Raw genomic sequence first — 18,435 nt, 5'->3', positions numbered from 1 at the left:
TTAGGTGGAAGGAAAGCTTTAGCATAGAGGTTTGAGGATCCAGTCAGCTATGACAGCACCAGTGCACTCTAGCCTGCGCAGCACAGCGAGACCCTGTCTCTAAAAATGAATAAATAATAAAAATAACAGAATATAATGAAACCCCACTTCTACCAAAAAAAAAAAAAAAAAATTATCCTAGTCAAGAGGCTGAAGTAGGACTGCTTGAGCCTTGGATATTGAGGCAGTAGCGAGCCAAGATCATGCCACTATATTCTAGCCTGAGCAAGAGAGTGAGAACCTGCTTCAAAAATAAATAAATAAAATTAAAAATAAAAAGACCATTATGATTAAGTGGTATGCAAGGAGGATTTAAGTATGCAAATCGATAAATGTGATATATCACAAGGACAGAAGAACAAAATTCATATAATCATTTAATAGATGCTGAGGCCGGGCACGGTGGCTCAAACCTGTAATCCCAGCACTTTGGGAGGCCGAGGCAGGTGGATCACGAGGTCAAGAGATCGAGACCATCCTGGTCAACATGGTGAAACCCCATCTCTACTAAAAATACAAAAAATTAGCTGGGCATGGTGGCGCGTGCCTGTAATCCCAGCTACTCAGGAGGCTGAGACAGGAGAATTGCCTGAACCCAGGAGGCGGAGGTTGCAGTGAGCAGAGATGGCGCCATTGCACTCCAGCCTGGGTAACGAGTGAAACTCCGTCTCAAAAAAAAAAAAAAAAAAAAAAATAGATGCTGAAAACGTGTTCAATAAAATTCAAAACATTCCTTCACGACAAAAACTCTCAACAAATTAGGTATAGAAACGAAATACCTTGGCCGGGTACAGTGACTCATACCTGTAATTCCAGCACTTTGGGAGGCCGAGGCAGGGGGATGGATCACTTGAAGTCAGGAGTTCAAGACCAGCCTGGTCAACAAGGTGAAATGCTATCTCTACTGAAAATACAAAAATTAGCTGGGCATGGTGGCACATGACTGTTATCCCAGCTACTGGGGACGCTAAGGGCAGCAGAATCGCTTGAACCTGGGAGGTGGAGGTTGCTGTGAGCTGAGATTGTGCCACTTCACTCCTCCAGGCACACGAGTGAGACCCTGTCTCAAAAAAAAAAAAAAAAAAAAGAAATACCTCAACACAATAAAGGCTATATAGACAAACTCAGAGCTAATATCAGACCCAACAAGGAAAAATAAAAGATTCAAGATCTGGAAAACAACAAAGATGCTCAGTTTTGCCATTTTATTCAACATTCTGGAATTCCAAGCCAGAGGAATTAGATAAGAGAAAGATATAAAGGAAATACAATCTGGAAGAGAAGAAGCAAAATTATCCGTGTTTGCAGACGACATGATCTTATATTTAGAAAAACCTACAGACGCCAGACAAAAAAAAAAACTATTAAAACCAATAAATACAGTAAAGTAAACATAGCAAAACCACAATGAAATTAACATAAAAACCAGCAGCAGCTGAACACAGTGGCTCATGCCTGTAATCCCCACACTTTGAGAGGCTGAGGTAGCTGGATCACTTGAGGCCAGGAGTTCAAGATCAGCCTGGGCAACATGGCAAAACCCTGTCTCTACTAAAAATACAAAAATTAGCGAGATATGGTGGCACACAGCTGTAATCCCAGCTATCAGAGAGGCTAAGGCACGAGGCTTGCTTGAGCCTAGGAGGCGAGGTTGCAGTGAGCCGAGATTAGGCCACTACACTCCAGCCTGGGTGACAAAGTAAGACTCCATCTACCCAACAACAACCACAAAAAGCCCAGTAGCATTTCTATACACCATAATGATCTAAAAAAGAAATCAAGAAAATAATTCCAATTTAAAAAGCTACCGAACAAAAAAATAAAATACCTAAAAACAAATTTAACAAAAAATGGGAAAGATCTCTACAAAAACACACTGTAAAACGCTGATGAAAGAAATTGAAGAGGACACAAAAAATGGAAAGATATAATTAACCTGGATTAGAAGAATTAATATTGTTAAATATCTAAGCCGGGCGCGATGGCTCAAGCCTGTAATCCCAGCACTTTGGGAGGCTGAGGTGGGTGGATCACGAGGTCGAGAGATCGAGACCATCCTGGTCAACATGGTGAAACCCCGACTCTACTAAAAATACAAAAAATTAGCTGGGCATGGGGGCACGTGCCTGTAATCCCAGCTACTCAGGAGGCTGAGGCAGGAGAATTGCCTGAACCCAGGAGGCGGAGGTTGCGGTGAGCCGAGGTCGTGTCATTGCACTCCAGCCTGGGTAACAAGAGCGAAACTCCGTCTCAAAAATTAAATAAATAAATAAATAAATAAATATCTATACTACTCAAAGCAATTTACAGATTCAATGCAATTCATATCAAAATACCAACGACATTCTTCACAGAAATAGAAAAACAATCTTAAAATTCATACAGAACTACAAAAGACCTGATAGCTAAATCAATCATAAGAAAAAAGAATTTAAAAAGAAAAAAGACCAAAGCTGGAGGCATCACCATTACCTGATTTCAAATTATACTACGAAGCTATAGCAACCAAAACAGCATGGTACTGGCATAAAAACAGACACATGGGCTGGGCATGGTGGCTCATGTCTGTAATCCCAGCACTTTGGGAGGCTGAGGTGGGTGGCTCACTTGAGCCCAGGAGTTTGAGACCAGCATGGGCAATATGGCAATATCCTGTCTCTACCAAAAATACCAAACTCAGCCAGTCTCATAACCCAGTCTCAAAATAAATAAATATGTAAAAATGTTTAAAAAAACAAAAACAGACATATAGACTAATAGAAGAGAATAGAGAACCCAGAAATAAATCCATGTATTTGCAGCCAAGTCATTTTTGACAAAGGCACCAAGAAGAACATACATTGGGGAAATGATGGTCTCTTTAACAAATGATGCCAAAGGTTGGGTGCAGTGGCTCATGCCTGTAATCCTAGCACTTTGGGAGGCAGAGGTGGACAGATCACTTGAGGCCAAGGGTTTGAGACCAGCCTGATCAGCATGGCAAAACTCCATCTCCCCAAAAAATAAAAAAATTACCTGGGCCTGATTGGCGCACACCTGTAATCCCAGCTACTCAGGAGGCTGAGGCATGAGAATTGCTTGAATTCTCCCCGGGGGGTGGAGGTTGCAGTGAGCAGAGATTGCACCACCGCACTCTAGCCAGGGTGACAGCAAAACCCCGTCCAAAAAAAAAGAATGATGCCAGGGCCAGCTGCAGTGGCTCACACCTGTAATACCAATACTTTGGAAGGCCAAGGAGGACTGTTTGAGGTCAAGAGTTTGAGTAGCAAAGACCTGGAACCAACCCAAATGCCCATCAATGATAGACTGGACAAGAAAAATGTGGCACATATACATCAGGGAATACTATGCAGCCATAAAAAACAATGAGTTTGTGTCCTTTGTAGGGACATGGATGAATCTGAAAACCATCATTCTCAGCAAACTGACACAAGAACAGAAAAATCAAACACCGCATGTTCTCACTCATAGGCGGGTGTTGAACAATGAGAACACACGGACACAGGGAGGGGAGCATCATACACTGGGGTCTGTTGCGGGGGAATACGGGAGGAACAGCAGGGGGTAGGGAGGTTGGGGAGGGATAACATGGGGAGGAATTCCAGATATAGGTGACAGAGGGATGGAGGCAGCAAACCACATTGCCATGTAGGTACCTATGCAACAATCCTGCATGATCTGCACAGTACCCCAGAACCTAAAGTGAAAAAATATATATATATACATATATATATATGTGTGTGTGTGTGTATACATATATGTGTGTGTATAAAAAATATATACACACACACACACACACACACACACACATATATATATATACACACATATACACACACACATATATATATAAGTGTTCAAGAGCAGCCTGAGTAACACAGTGAGACCCTCATCTCTATAAAAAGTTTTTTACATTAGCTGGGCATAAATACAAAAAATTAGCTGGGTGTGGTGGCAGGCAACTGTAGAGAGGCGGTGATTGCAGTGAGCAAAGACTATTGACACTAAACTCCAGCCTGGGCAACAAGAGCAAAACTCAAGTCTCAAAAAATAAAAAATAAAAAATTAGCTGGGCATGGGTAACATGACTATTCCTTATAGCCTTGGCTACACTGGAGGCTGAAGAAAGAGGATCCTTTCACCCTAGGAGTTAGAGGCTGTAGAGAGCTATGATCATGCCACTGCATTCCAGCCTGAGCAACAAAGTGATAACCCATCCTTTTTTTTTTTTTTTAAGGGTGCTGGAAGGATGCATCAATAAAATGTGATACATCACATAAAAAAAATGAAGGACAAAAATTATCTGATCATCTAATGAGATAAACAAAATCATTTGGTAAAATTAAGCATCCCTTCATGATAAAAGTCAACAAACTAGGCATAAGAAAACATACCTCAACATAATAAAGGCCATATATGACAGACCAACAGCCAACATATTTAATGGAGAAAAGTTGAAAGCACTTCCTCTATGAACTGGAACAAGACAAGGATGCCCATCTTCACCACTTCTATTCATCATAGTAGTGGAGGTCCTTGCCAGAGCAATCAGGCAAGAAAAAAAAAAGTCATCAAAATTGGAAAAGAGGAAGTCAAGTTGTCCCAGTTCATTGATATAATCTTGTATCTAGAAAACTCTAAAGACTCCAGAAAGGCCAGCACGGTGGCTCATGCCTGTAATACCAGCACTTTGGAAGGCAGAGGTGGGCAGATCACAAGATCAAGAGATTGAGACCATCCTGGCCAACATGGTGAAACCCCATCTCTATTTAAAAAAACAACAATAAAAAAGACTCCAGAAAAAAAACCTCATATATTTAATGAATAAATTTGGTAAAGTTTCAGGATACAAATTTAACGTACAGAAATCAATAGCATTTCTGTACACCAAAAACAATCTGGTGGAAGACAGAATCAAGAAGGCAATCCCATTTACAATAGCCACAAAAAACAATAAAATACCTAGGAATACATTTAACCAAGGAGGTGAAAATATCTGTAAGAACAACTAGAAAACACTAAAAAAATCATAGATGACACAAACAAATGGAATACATCCTATGCTCACAGACTGGAAGACTCATATCATTAAAATGACTACACTTCCCAAAGCAATCAAGAGATTCAACACAATCCCTATCAAATTACCAACATCATTTTTTACAGAATTAGAAAAAATATCCTACAATTCACATGAAACTAAAAAATAGCCCAAATAACTAAAGCAATCCTAGGTAAAAAGAACAAAACTGGGAGGCATCACACTATCTGACTTCAAATTATACTTCAAGGCTATAGTAACCAAAACAGCATGGTACTGGCATAAAAATAAACATATAGTTCAAAGAAATGGAATAGAGAACACAGAAATAAAGCCACATACCTAGATCTAACTGATCTTCAACAAAGTCAACAAAAATACACACTGGCAAAAGAACTCCCTATTCAATAAATGGTACTGGGAAAATCAGGTACCCATATGCAGAAGAATAAAACTAGACCCATACCGCTCACCATATGCAAAACATAACTGAGCTGGGTGCAGTGACTCATGCCTGTAATCCCAGCACTTTGGGAGGCCAAAGCAGGTGGATCATGAGGTCAAGGGATTGAGACCATCCTGGCCAACATAGTGAAACCCAATCTCTATTAAAAATACAAAAATTGGCCGGGCGCGGTGGCTCAAGCCTGTAATCCCAGCACTTTGGGAGGCCGAGGCGGGTGGATCACGAGGTCGAGAGATCGAGACCATCCTGGTCAACATGGTGAAACCCCGTCTCTACTAAAGGTGCAAAAAATTAGCTGGGCATGGTGGCGTGTGCCTGTAATCCCAGCTACTTAGGAGGCTGAGGCAGGAGAATTGCCTGAGCCCAGGAGGCGGAGGTTGCGGTGAGCCAAGATCGCGCCATTGCACTCCAGTCTGGGTAACAAGAGCGAAACTCCGTCTCAAAAAAAAAAAAAAAAAAAAAAAAAAAAAAAAATACAAAAATTAGCTGCGTGTGGTGGCACATGCCTGTAGTCACAGCTACTCAGGAGGTTGAGGCAGAATAATCACTTGAACCCAAGAGGCACAGGTTCCAGTCAGCTGAGATCATGTCACTGCAATCCAGCCTGGTGATGAGTGAGACTCTACGTCAAAAAAAAAAAAAGAATGAAAGAAATATAGACTAGGCGCAGTGGCTGACATCTATAATTCCAGCACTTTGTCTGAGGCTGGAGGTTTGCTTGACCCTAGGTCGAGGCTGCAGTGAGCTATGATCACACCACTGCACTCCAGCTTGAGCAACCAAATGAGACTCCTATCTCAAGAAACAAATCAATCAATCAATATAAAATAAACGGTGCTGGGAAAACTGGATATCCATATGCAGAAGAAAGAAATTACATACCCATTTTTTACTGTATGCAAAAGTCAACTCAAAATGGATTAAAGGCTTAAATGTAAGACCCAAAACTATGAAACTACAGAAGAAAACATTAGAGAAATGCTATAGGACTATCTGGGCAAAAATGAATGCTTATTGGTAGCATTTAAATTCATAGTCAGGAATGATGGTGATGTCAAGCAACCACTGATTGTCCACATGGGTGGCAGAGATAGTGACACCTTTACTTTCCTTCTTTCCTTTTTTTGAGACAGGGTATAGGGTAGAGTGCAGTGGCATGATCATAGCTCACTGCAGCCTCCCAAGTCCTGCCCTCAAGTGATCATCCCACCTCAGCTTCCTGAGTAGCTGGGACTATAGGTGTACTTCATCACACCTAGCTAATTAAAAAAAATTTTTTTTGTAGAGATGAAGTCTTACTATGTTCTCTAGCCTGGTCTCAAACTCCTGGGCTCAAGCGATCCTCCTGCCACAACCTCCCAAAGTGCTGAGATTACAGGTATGAGCCACCACATCCAGCCTCTTCAAAAAAGAAAAGTGCCCAGAGAAAAAGTGACATTTTTGCTTTCAGATGGCTCAACATACACAAACTTTGTCTCACACACAAAATTACTAAAAATACGCTATAAAATTACCTTCAGGTTATATGCATAAGGTATATACAAAACAGAAATAAATTTTTCATTCATAAGATACCTTATTATATATTAGCAATATTCCAAATTACAAAAAAATCCAAAAACTGAAACACTTCTGGTACTAAGCAGTTTAGATAAAGGATACTCAACCTGTACCAGACAAAATGAAATTAAAAGTTGTTATGAGAGGAGGCTGAGACAGGCAGACTGCTTAAGCCCAAGAGTTAAAGATTACTATGAGCAGTGATCGCACTACTGCACTCCAGCCTCAGCAACAGAGCTAGACAGCTCATTTCTTTAAAAAAAAAAAAAAAAAAAAAAAAAAAAAAAAAGTCTTTTATTTAAAAAAATGGTTATGAGACAAAGAAGGCCATTAATCAGGAAGACAATAATATAAACAAACATAACAAGAGCATACCAAAATGTATAAGGCTAAAAGCTGACAGAATTTAAGGGAGAAACTGACAGATCAACAATAGTTAGAGACTTTAACAATCCACTTTGAGTAACAGAAAAAAGTAGACAGAAGATCAATAAAGAGTGTACTTACATAATACTATAAAACAATTAGAGCTAAACAAATATGAATACTCCAACCCACAAAAGCAGAATACACTTTTTTTTAAGTGCACATAGAGGCTGAAGCAGGAGGGTAACACTTTAGTCCAGGAGTTTGAGGCTGTAGAGAGCTATGGTCACACCACTGCACTTTAGTCTAGGCAACATAGCAAGATCTCGTCTCTATAAATATATAAATGAATGAGTAAATGGATGAATGAAAAATAAGAAAGATCCCAGATCAATACCTTAAGCAAGCAGAAAAAGAAGAGCAAGCTAAATTCAAAGCTAGCAGAAGGAAAGATCAGAGAAGAGATGAACAAGACACAGAAGAGAAAAATAGAAAAAACATCAGGCAAACCAAAAACTGGTTTTTTGAAAAGATCAACAAAATTGATAAACATTTAGCTAGACTGATCAAGATTTTTAAAAAGGACTCAAATTACTAACTTCAAAAAACAAAGTAGAGACAATTCTGCAGATCTTAAAAATGAAAAGTATTAGAATACTATGAACAATTTGTACACCAACAGATTAGACAATCTAGGTGACACAAAGTCCTAGAAATGCACAAAGTACCAAAACAGATTAAAGAAGAGAGAAAATCTAAATGAATCTTAGATTGAATCAATAGTCAAAAACCTCAAAAAGAAAAGCCCATGCTCACTTCAGCAGCACATATATTAAAATTGGAACAACACAGAGATTAGCAAGGCCTCTGTGCAAGGATGACATGTAAACTTGTGAAGCATTCCATATTTTATTTTAAGACATGGTTTCACTCTGTAACCCAAGCCACAGTACAGTGGCACCATTATAGATCACTGAAAACCTTGAACCCACTGGCTCAAGAAATTCTCCCACTTCAGCCTCCTGAATAGTTGGAACTACAGATGCTGCTGCCAGGTCCAGCTAATTGAAAAAAAAAAAAAAAAATTCTTCAGTAGAGATAAGATCTCACTACATTGCACAGGCTAGTCTCAAACTCTCAGCTCCAGGTGATCCTCCTGCCTCTGTCTCTGTGCTGAAATTACAGGAGTGGGCCACCACACCCAGCCTTTACAAACATTTAAAGAATAATTGGCCAGGCGCGGTGGCTCAAGCCTGTAATCCCAGCACTTTGGGAGGCCGAGGCGGGTGGATCACGAGGTCAAGAGATCGAGACCATCCCGGTCAACATGGTGAAACCCCGTTTCTACTAAAAATACAAAAAATTAGCTGGGCATGGTGGCACGTGCCTGTAATCCCAGCTACTCAGGAGGCTGAGGCAGGAGAATTGCCTGAACCCAGGAGGCGGAGGTTGCGGTGAGCCGAGATCGCGCCATTGCACTCCAGCCTGGGTAACAAGAGTGAAACTCCGCCTCAAAAAAAAAAAAAAGAATAATTAACACCAATGCTTTCCAAACTCTTTGAAAAAAACAAGAGGGGAGAATACTAATTCATTATATGAAGACAGGATACCTTCTGTCTTCATATCACAAGAAAATTATAGTAAGAAAATGCCTTACAAATACAAATGTAAAAGATCCGAAACAAACTACTAGCAAATCTAATCCAACCATCTATTAAGAGGATTACATATTACAACAAACTGGGATTTATCCCAGAGATGTCAGGGTGACTCACTTTATAAAAATCAAGCAATACTGGCTTTGTTTTTGTTTTTGTTTTTTAGAGAGATGGGGTCTCACCTTGTTGCCCAAGCTGGTCTCAAACTCTGACTCAAGTGATCCTCCTGCCTTGGCCTCCAAAGTTCCAGAATTACAAGCGTGAGCCACTGCACCTGGCCTACTGCACTAATTGAATGAAGGAGAAAAATCATAATCTTATGGCCTTCTCAAGTGATGCAAAAAGAAAAAAGCATTTGACAAAATCCAATACCCTTTCCTGATAAAACCACTCAAACCATACACAGAAGGAAACTTCCTCAATATGACAAAAAGATTTTATAAAAAACACAGCTAACATTACGTTTAATCCTGAAAACTTTCCTCATAAAATGAAGAACAAGACAAGGATGTCTTCTTTTGCCATTTCTATTCAACACTGTAACGCAAGTTCTAGCCAGAGCAATTAGGGAAGAAAAAGATGTAAAAGCCATCCAAATTAGAAAGGAAACAGTAAATTCTCTATTTGCAGATGACTTCATCGATATATAGAAAACCTGAAGAATACACACAAACAAGCTATTAGACCTAATATATAAATTCAGTACAGAATCCATGTTATGTCTCTGTATATCTTCATATATACTAGTAATGCACAATCTGAAACTAAAACAATTCCATTTACAATACCATCAAAAAGAGTAATATTAGAGGTATGAGACACCACATCCAGCCCACATAAGAATAAATGTATCCAAGGAGGAATAAGAGTTGTACATTGAAAACTAGCAAACATTGGTGAAAGACATTAAACAAAATCTAAATTAAAAGACACCTTATGTTCATGGATTGAGACAATCAGCATTAAGGCAATATTACCCAAACTCGTCCACAGATTCGATGCCTCCCTTTCAAAATCTTAACAGTCTTTGTTGTAGAAATGGAAAAGCTATTCCAAAAATTCATATGGAGACTTCTGCTCCAAGATGTAAAGGGCTTGGAAGCTGTCAATACCATCCTCACAAGGGAAAATGAAAATGAAAAAGCTAAAAAACAAGAACCTGTTTTAGATTCATCAGAGAACTTAGGTCACAGGGCAAACCACTGTCCTATAAACTGGAGAGAGAAGCAGATACAAAAATCACAGCTTTCCAGAAAAAAAAAACTCCAGGAGCAAAACCCTACTGCTAGAGACATTACTTATTTTCGCAAACCCTACAAGCAAGAAGAGAGTGGAATTAACTATTTAAACTTATGAAAGATGGCCAGGCGTGGTAGTTCACGCCTGTAATCCCAGCACTTTGGTAGGCCAAGACAAGTGGACCACTTGAGTCCAGGAGTTTGAGACCAGCCCGCTCAACATGGAGAAATCCCATCTCTACTAAAAATATGAACATTAGTCAGGCATGGTGGCGGGTGCCTATAATTCCAGCTACTCAGGAGGCTGGGGCAGGAAAATTGCTGGAAACTGGGAGGCAGAAGTTGCAGTGTGCTGAGATTGCGGCACTGCACTCATGCATGGGGGACAGAGTGAGATTCTGTCTCAAAAAAATAAAATAAATAAAGTGTTGAAAGAAAGAAAAAAACCCACCAAACTAGAATTTGGTATCCAATGGCATTATCCTTCAAAAGTGAAGAAGAAATAAAGACCTTCTCAGATAAACAAGAACTGTAAGAATGTGTTGCCAGTAGACCTGCCTTACGAGAAATGTCAAAAGAAGCTCTTCATAGAAAAGAAAGTATAGATAAAAAAATTTGAATCTAACAAAAAAAAAAAAGAAAAGAAAAGAAAAAAATTTGAATCTACATAAACAAGTAATTTTAGAGAAGGAAGAAATGAAGGTAAAATGAAATCTTACTTTTCTTAGTCTAAATTGATCTATTAGGTAACAATTTCCTCAAAATAATAGCAGCAATGTATTGGGTGATTATAGGTTCTGGGTAAGTGAAATGAATCACAAAAATGTCATAATCGACAGGAGGAAGACACTGGGTATCCTGTTAAAGGGTACCCACACAAACCAAAAAGTACAGTGTTATTTGAAAATGTACATAAATTCCTTGTCAATGAATACTGCAAACCACATAGCAATCACTGTAAAATTTTTAAAAATTCATATAAAATTACAAAAAATATCAGATAGCCAAAACAATCTTTGAAGAGAAAAATAAAGTTGGAAGATTCACTTCCTGATTTCAAAATTTATACAAAGCTATAATAATTGTAATTGTTGGCCAGGCACGGTGGCTCGCGCCTATAATCCCAGCACTTTGGGAGGCCGAGGCAGGTGGATCACGAGGTCAAGAGATCGAGACCATCCTGGTCAACAAGGTGAAACCCCGTCTCTACTAAAAATACAAAAATTAGCTGGGCATGGTGGCGTGCGCCTGTAGTCCCAGCTAATCAGGAGGCTGAGGCAGGAGAATTGCCTGAACCCAGGAGGCGGAGGTTGCGGTGAGCCGAGATTGCACCATTGTACTCCAGCCTGGGTAACAAGAGCGAAACTCCGTCTCAAAAAAAAAAAAAAAAAAGAAAGAAATAATTGTAATTGTTTGGTGCTGGCATAGACAGACATACAGATCAATGAAAAAGAACTGAGAGTCCAGAAGGAAACCCATACATCTATGATCCAATGGTTTTCAACAAGGGCATCAACAGCATTCAGTAGGAAAAGAATGGTCTCTTCAACAAATGGAAACACATATGAAAAAAAATTGGACTTTATTTTTTCTGTTGCCCAGGTTGGAGCACAGTGGCGCAATCTCAGCTTACTATGACCCCCATCTTCTGGGTTCAAGTGATTTTCGTGCCTCAGCCTCCCGAGTAGCTAGGATTACAGGTGAACGCCACCATGCCCAGCTGTTTTGTATTTTTAGTAAAGACAGAGTTTCACCATATTGCCCAGTTTGGTCTCGAACTCCTGACCTCAAGTCATCTGCCCACCTTGGCCTCCCAAAGTGCTAGAATTACAGGCATGAGCCACCAAGCCTGGCCTTGGACCTTTATCTTCACTGTATACAAAAATTAAGTCAAAATCAAAATGGATCAAAGGCCTAAAGGTAAGGAGTAACTAAAACTATAAATACTACAGAGGATATACAGGTAGCCAATTAGCAAACAAAAGGATTCTCAACATCACTAGTGATAAGGGAAATACAAACCAAAAACAGAGATACTACTTTGAACCTACTAGAAAGGCTAAAATTAAACCACCAGGCTGGGCGCAGTGGCTCATGCCTATAATCCCAGCATTTTGGGAGGCCAAGGCAGGCAGATCACTTGAGGTCAGGAGTTCAAGACCAGCCTGGCCAACATGCTAAAACCCTGTCTCTACTAAAAATATAAAAATTAGCTAGGCATAGTGACACAAACCTGTAATCCCAGCTACTCAGGAGGCTGAGACAGGAGAAATGCTTTAACCCAGGAGGTAGTGGTTGCAGTGAGCCAAGATCGCATCACTGCATTACCCTGGATAACAAAGACTCCAACTCAAAATACACACACACCAGAAAATAATTGCTGGCAAGGATATGAAGAAATTGGAACCCTTGTGCATTGCTGATGGAAACGTAAAATGTTACAGACACTGGAAAATGGTATGTGGGCAAATGTACTGAGGACCTCTTGAGATTGTGCCTCAGGTCTTCATCACTCATATTTGGCTCAGAATAAACATCTTTAAACATTTTACAGATTTGGACTCCTTTCCTCATCAGAAACTGACACCCAATGCAATCAGAGAAAACTCAGGACCCCCATCCCACCCTCCAAGGCCCCAACCGCAAGCTTCTCTCAGGTGTAACTGGTAGTTACTCCTGAGCCCCAGACCTCCCACTTGGTTGATGGTCCATTGGTTTATTCTGAGTTGGTTCTTTCCCTAGAACAGGCGTCCCCAAACTGTGGCCCGCGGGCCGCATGCGGCCTCCTGAGGCCATTTATCCGGCCCCCGCCGCACTTCAGGAAGGGGCACCTCTTTCATTGGTGGTGAGAGGAGCACAGTATGTGGTGGCCCTCCAATGGTCTGAGGGACAGTGAACTGGCCCCCTGTGTAAAAAGTTTGGGGATGCCTGCCCTAGAAAGTTGTTTAGGATCCTAATTCTGATTGGTAGGTGCATTTGAAAGAGTCTTCTCCACTGCCTTTTTCTTCCCAAATGAATCCCAATTAGCTTTTCTGTACATTTGTATGAGGAACTGAACTGTCATTTTTTTCTTTTCTTTTTGCCTGAGACAGAGTCTCTCTCTGTCATCAGGCTGGAGTCCAGTCGCATGGTGATCAAGCTCACGACACCCTCGATCTCCTGTGCTCAAGTGATCCTCTCAAGTGATCCCTCCTAAGCAGCTGGGACTACAGGCATGTGCCACCACAAGGGGCTACTTTTATTTTTATTTTTAGTAGAGACAACATCATATTATGCTGCTCAGGCTGGTCTTGAACTCCTGACTTCAAGCAATCCTCCCTCCTTGGCCTTGCCAAAGTTCTGGGATCTGAACTGTCATTTTTGCAGATAAATCAGAAAATGAACTCCTCAGTTTCAAAGAATAAGGGCATTTTGCTCTTCCCAGTCAAAAGGTACCCCTGGATGACTGGGCACTGAGTGGGAGTGTCTAGGGGGTTGACTCATTGCAACGTGCAGTAGCCCTACAGGGAACCCCCCAGTAAAATTAATTTTAAAAGGCTCATCCAGGAAATGCATATAAGAGCTGATAACTCAGTGTTGTGAACCCTTTCAGAGGTGACAGACCTCTGGAAAGAGAAACAGACATGTAAGAGGGGAGAAATGACTCAGTGGTGAAACACTGTAGAGTTCCACCCATATCAGCACACTACCATCCACCACACTAAACCCTAGAAGACAGTTTAGTTCTTTTTTTTTTTCCTTTAGTTCCTCCTATAGCTGGGACTACAGGACTACAGGTAGCACCATGCCCAGATAATTTTTGTATTTTTAATAGAGACAGGGTTTCACCATGTTGGCCAGGATGCTCTCAACCTCTTGATCTCATGATCCGCCCACCTCAGCTTCCCAAAGCGCTGGGATTATAGGTGCCCACTCTAGTTCTTCCTTTTAAGATAGAGAAAAATGGTGAGAAACAAATCATCTAAGGATGAAAAAAGACAATGACAAGGAACCCCTCTGGGGCTCTCTGTTTTATGGCGCCTTTACTTGCAGGTGTTTGAGTACATGGAGAAAGTTTAAGAGCATGCCAGGTTTTCTAGTATTCCAGCTGGTCACATATTATTATCTGTTCCTGTACGCATTTTAAACTGATGGGAAAATTACATCAAGAAAAACTCAGGCCAGGTACAGTGGCTTACGCCTGTAATCTAAAGACTTTTGGAGGCCAGGGTGGGTGGATCACTTGAGGTCAGGAGTTCAAGACTAGCTTGGACAACATGTTGAAACCCCTCTGTACTAAAAATACAAAAAAATTAGCTGGGCACAGTGGCATGCCCCTGTAGTTCTAGCTACTCAGGAGGCTGAGGCTGGAGAATCGCTTGAACCTGGGAAGCAGAGGTTGTAGTGAGCCAAGATTGTGCCACTGCACTTCAGCCTGGGAGACAGAGTGAGACTCCAACTCAAAAAAAAAAAAGAAGAGAAAAACTCAGAACCCAAAGGTCAACCTGCAACTATAGAGCTCCTAAGTTCTCTCTTTTTTTTTTTTTTTGGAAACAGGGTCTCAATCTGTTACCCAGGCTACAGTGCAGTGGTGCCATCTTGGCTCACCACAGCTTTCACTTCCCAGGCTCTGGGAATGCTCCCACCTCAGCTTCCAAAGTAGATAAGCATGCACCACCACATTTGGCTAATTTATACGTTTTTTTTTTTTTTTTTTTTTTGTAGTGACAGGGTTTCACAATGTTGCCAAGGCTAGGCTCAAAGGACCCGCCCACCTAAGTCTCCCAAAGTGCTGTGATTATAGGCATGAGCCACCCCAGCCTATTTCTCTATTTTCTTTATTGCCTGCCTTCAGTCTGCTGTTGTTTTTCTACTGATGTTGAGATAAAAACCACTGTTTAGAACCAACATTTTTATGTAAGCTGGCAAGTTTGTATTTATATCTCAAGGATAGAGTTCTGAAGCAAAAGCTATAGTAACTTTGTATGTGTATATGTGTGTATGTATATGTACATGTATGTTGTTATGTGTTGTGGCCACAAGATACCAAACTGTCTTATCAATAAAGGAGTACTTGTAAATTAAGTGAATAAGCTCAAATGTTTTTCAAGTTCACAAGACATAAGTAAATTTTTAACAAATACACTGGCTTTACAATTATTAAATAAAATTTAAAATGTCTTCAGAATTATCAGCATACATTTTCGTCTGAATTTGTTGATCAAGCGATTTTATATTTATCTCTGCTAGACATTTTACAATGTCAAGGTTTGGCATGAAGATTATAAAACTATAAACCCAGCCCCAAACTGAATAATCTTTGTGTAGTATTATTATTTTGCTTTTGAAACAGGATCTCATTCTGTCACTCAGGCTGCAGTGCAGTGGCATGATCATGGTTCACAGTAGCCTTGACCTCCTGGGCTCAAGCAATCCTCTCACTTCAGCCTCCTGAGTACCTAGGACTACAGGCATGTGCCCCATTCCAGGCTAATATTTTAATTTTTTTTCTTTTTTTTTTTTTGAGACATAGTCTCGCTCTGTCACCCAGGCTGGAGTGCAGTGTGTGATCTCACCTCACGCCAACCTCTGCCTCCAGGTTCAAGTGATTGTCATGCCTCAGCCTCTTGAGTAGCTGGGATTACACAAATCCATCAACACGCTTGGCTAATTTGTATATTTTTAGTAGAGACAAGATTTCACCATGTTACCCTGGCTGGTCTCATGTGATCTACCCACCTCAGACTCCCAAAGGACTGGGATTACAGGTGTGAGCCACCGCTCCCAGCCTAATTTTTAAATTTTTTTTGTAGAGATGAGGTCTCACTATGTCACCCAGCCTGATCCCAAAATCCTGGGCTCCAGCAATCCTCCTGCTTTTGTCTCCCAAAGTGCTGGGATTGCAGACATGAGTCACTACACCTGGCTATTTGTGTAATTTTTGAGAACTAAGGCATGTAATATTGCTGATTTTATGAAAACAACTAAATTCTGAGTTATCAGGCAAAAAAAAAATTATTTAAAGTTTTTTTTTTTTTTTTTTGAGACGGAGTTTCACTCTTGTTACCCAGGCTGGAGTGCAATGGCGCGGTCTCGGCTCACCGCAACCTCCGCCTCCTGGGTTCAGGCAATTCTCCTGCCTCAGCCTCCTCAGTAGCTGGGACTACAGGCATGTGCCACCATGCCCAGCTAATTTTTTGTATTTTTAGTAGAGACAGGGTTTCACCATGTTGACCAGGATGGTCTCGATCTCTCAACCTCGTGATCCACCCGCCTCGGCCTCCCAAAGTGCTGGGATTACAGGCTTGAGCCACCACGCCCGGCATAAGTTGTTTTTTTTTTTTCAGGGACCCAGGCCCCAGAGCTCCCGAGGCCTGGAGCCCCCAACCTTAAAGTTCTTACCTAACTAAACACCAGATATTCACAGTCTATACAAATAGTTAACAGGGAAATAACTTTAAATAACTAGTTTTGTCTAATACCACAGTTTGTATAAATAATGTAAGTAAACTACAGAAAAATAAAAATACGGCAGGGTGCAGTGGCTCATGCCTGTAATCCCAGCACTTTAGGAGGCTGAAGTGAGCGGATCATTTGATGTCAGGAGTTCAAGACCAGCCTGACCAACACGGTGAAACCCTGCCTTTACTAAAAATAGAAAAAAGAATTTAGCTGGGTATAGTGGCACATGCCTGTAGTCCCAGATACTTGGTGGGCTGAGGCGGGAGATCGCTTGAACCCAGGAGGCAAACATTGCAGTGGTTGCAGTGAGCCGAGATCGTGCCACTGTACTGCACTCCAGCTTGGATGACAGAACAAGGCTGTCTCAAAAAAAAAAAAGGAAAGAAAGAAAGAAAAATAATACATTAGGTAAACATAACGGAATACATGCTTATAAAAAAAGAAATGGTATGATGATTACTCAAAAAATTAAACATAAATTTACCATATGATCCATCAATTCCACTTCCGGGCATATACTCAAAAGAAGTGAAAGGAGGGGCTCAAAAAGTTATTTCTACACTCATGTTCAACAGAGTTGCAGTTGGTTTAGATGAATATGTTCTGCAGATAAATGGTAGCGATGGCTACACAATATGAATATATTTAACTGTACAGATCTATGGTATTAAAAATGATTAAAATGGTCAATTTTATGTTGTTTATAGCTTACCGCAATTTTTTTAAAGCAAGTACAGAAAAAGAAGGAACTGTTCTGTGAATCTGTGCAGCAATCACTTAGAAAATATAGAAATTGGCTGGGTGCAGTGACTCACACATGCAATCCCAGCACTTTGGGGAGGCTGAGGCAGTTGGATCACGAGGTCAGGAGTTCAAGACCAGCCTGGCCAACATAGTGAAACCCCATCTCTACTAAAAATACAAAAAATTATCCGAGACTGGTTGCAGGCACTTGTAATCCCAGCTACTCAAAAGACTGAGGCAGGAGAATCACTTGAAGCCAGGAGGTGGAGGATGCAGTGAGCCAAGGTCGTACCATTGCACACCAGCCTGGGCAATAAGAGTGAAACTCCATCTCTAAATAAATAAATAATGTTGCTCGGGATGTACAGAAATCAGGCCAGGCGCAGTGGCTCACATCTGTAATCCCAGCACATGGGGAGGCCGAGGCAGGTGGATAAGCTGAGGTAAGGAATTCAAGACCAACTTGACCAACATGGTGAAACCCTATCTCTACTTAAAATACAAAAAATTAGGCTGGGCGCAGTGGCTCACGCCTGTATTCCCAGCACTTTGGGAGGCTGAGGCAGGCAGATCACAAAGTCAGGAGATTGAGACCACCCTGGCTAACACAATGAAACCCCATCTCTACTAAAAATACAAAAAATTAGCCAGGTATGGTGGCACAAACCTGTAATCTTGGCTACTTGGGAGGCTGAGACAGGAGAATCGCTTGAACCAGGGAGTTGGAGGCTGCAGTGAGCCAACATTGTGCCACTGCACTCCAGCCTGGCTATAGAGTGAGACTCGGTCTCCCCACCCCACCCCACCCCCCAAAAAAAAAAAAAATATATATATATATATATACATACACATACATACAGAAAATTAGCCAGGCACAGTAGC

General features: G+C 40.9%; 1 protein-coding gene and 1 non-coding gene across 7 annotated transcripts in view; one reads left to right on the top strand and one right to left on the bottom strand.

The window, feature by feature from the left end:
* CSNK1G1 (casein kinase 1 gamma 1) overlaps positions 1–18,435 on the bottom strand; it is a 197,648-nt gene that overhangs the window by 160,810 nt on the left and 18,403 nt on the right. The window lies entirely within an intron of this gene.
* On the top strand, positions 8,281–8,384 carry LOC120364106 (U6 spliceosomal RNA). Its single transcript, XR_005579458.1, has one exon. It is a non-coding gene; the product is annotated as a U6 spliceosomal RNA (small nuclear RNA).

Source organism: Saimiri boliviensis, chromosome 2 (genome assembly GCF_048565385.1).
Source record: "Saimiri boliviensis isolate mSaiBol1 chromosome 2, mSaiBol1.pri, whole genome shotgun sequence".
Classification (NCBI taxonomy): Eukaryota; Metazoa; Chordata; class Mammalia; order Primates; family Cebidae; genus Saimiri; species Saimiri boliviensis.
The sequence above is the reverse complement of the archived record's forward strand: the minus strand, read 5'-3'. Positions and strand labels throughout refer to the sequence as shown.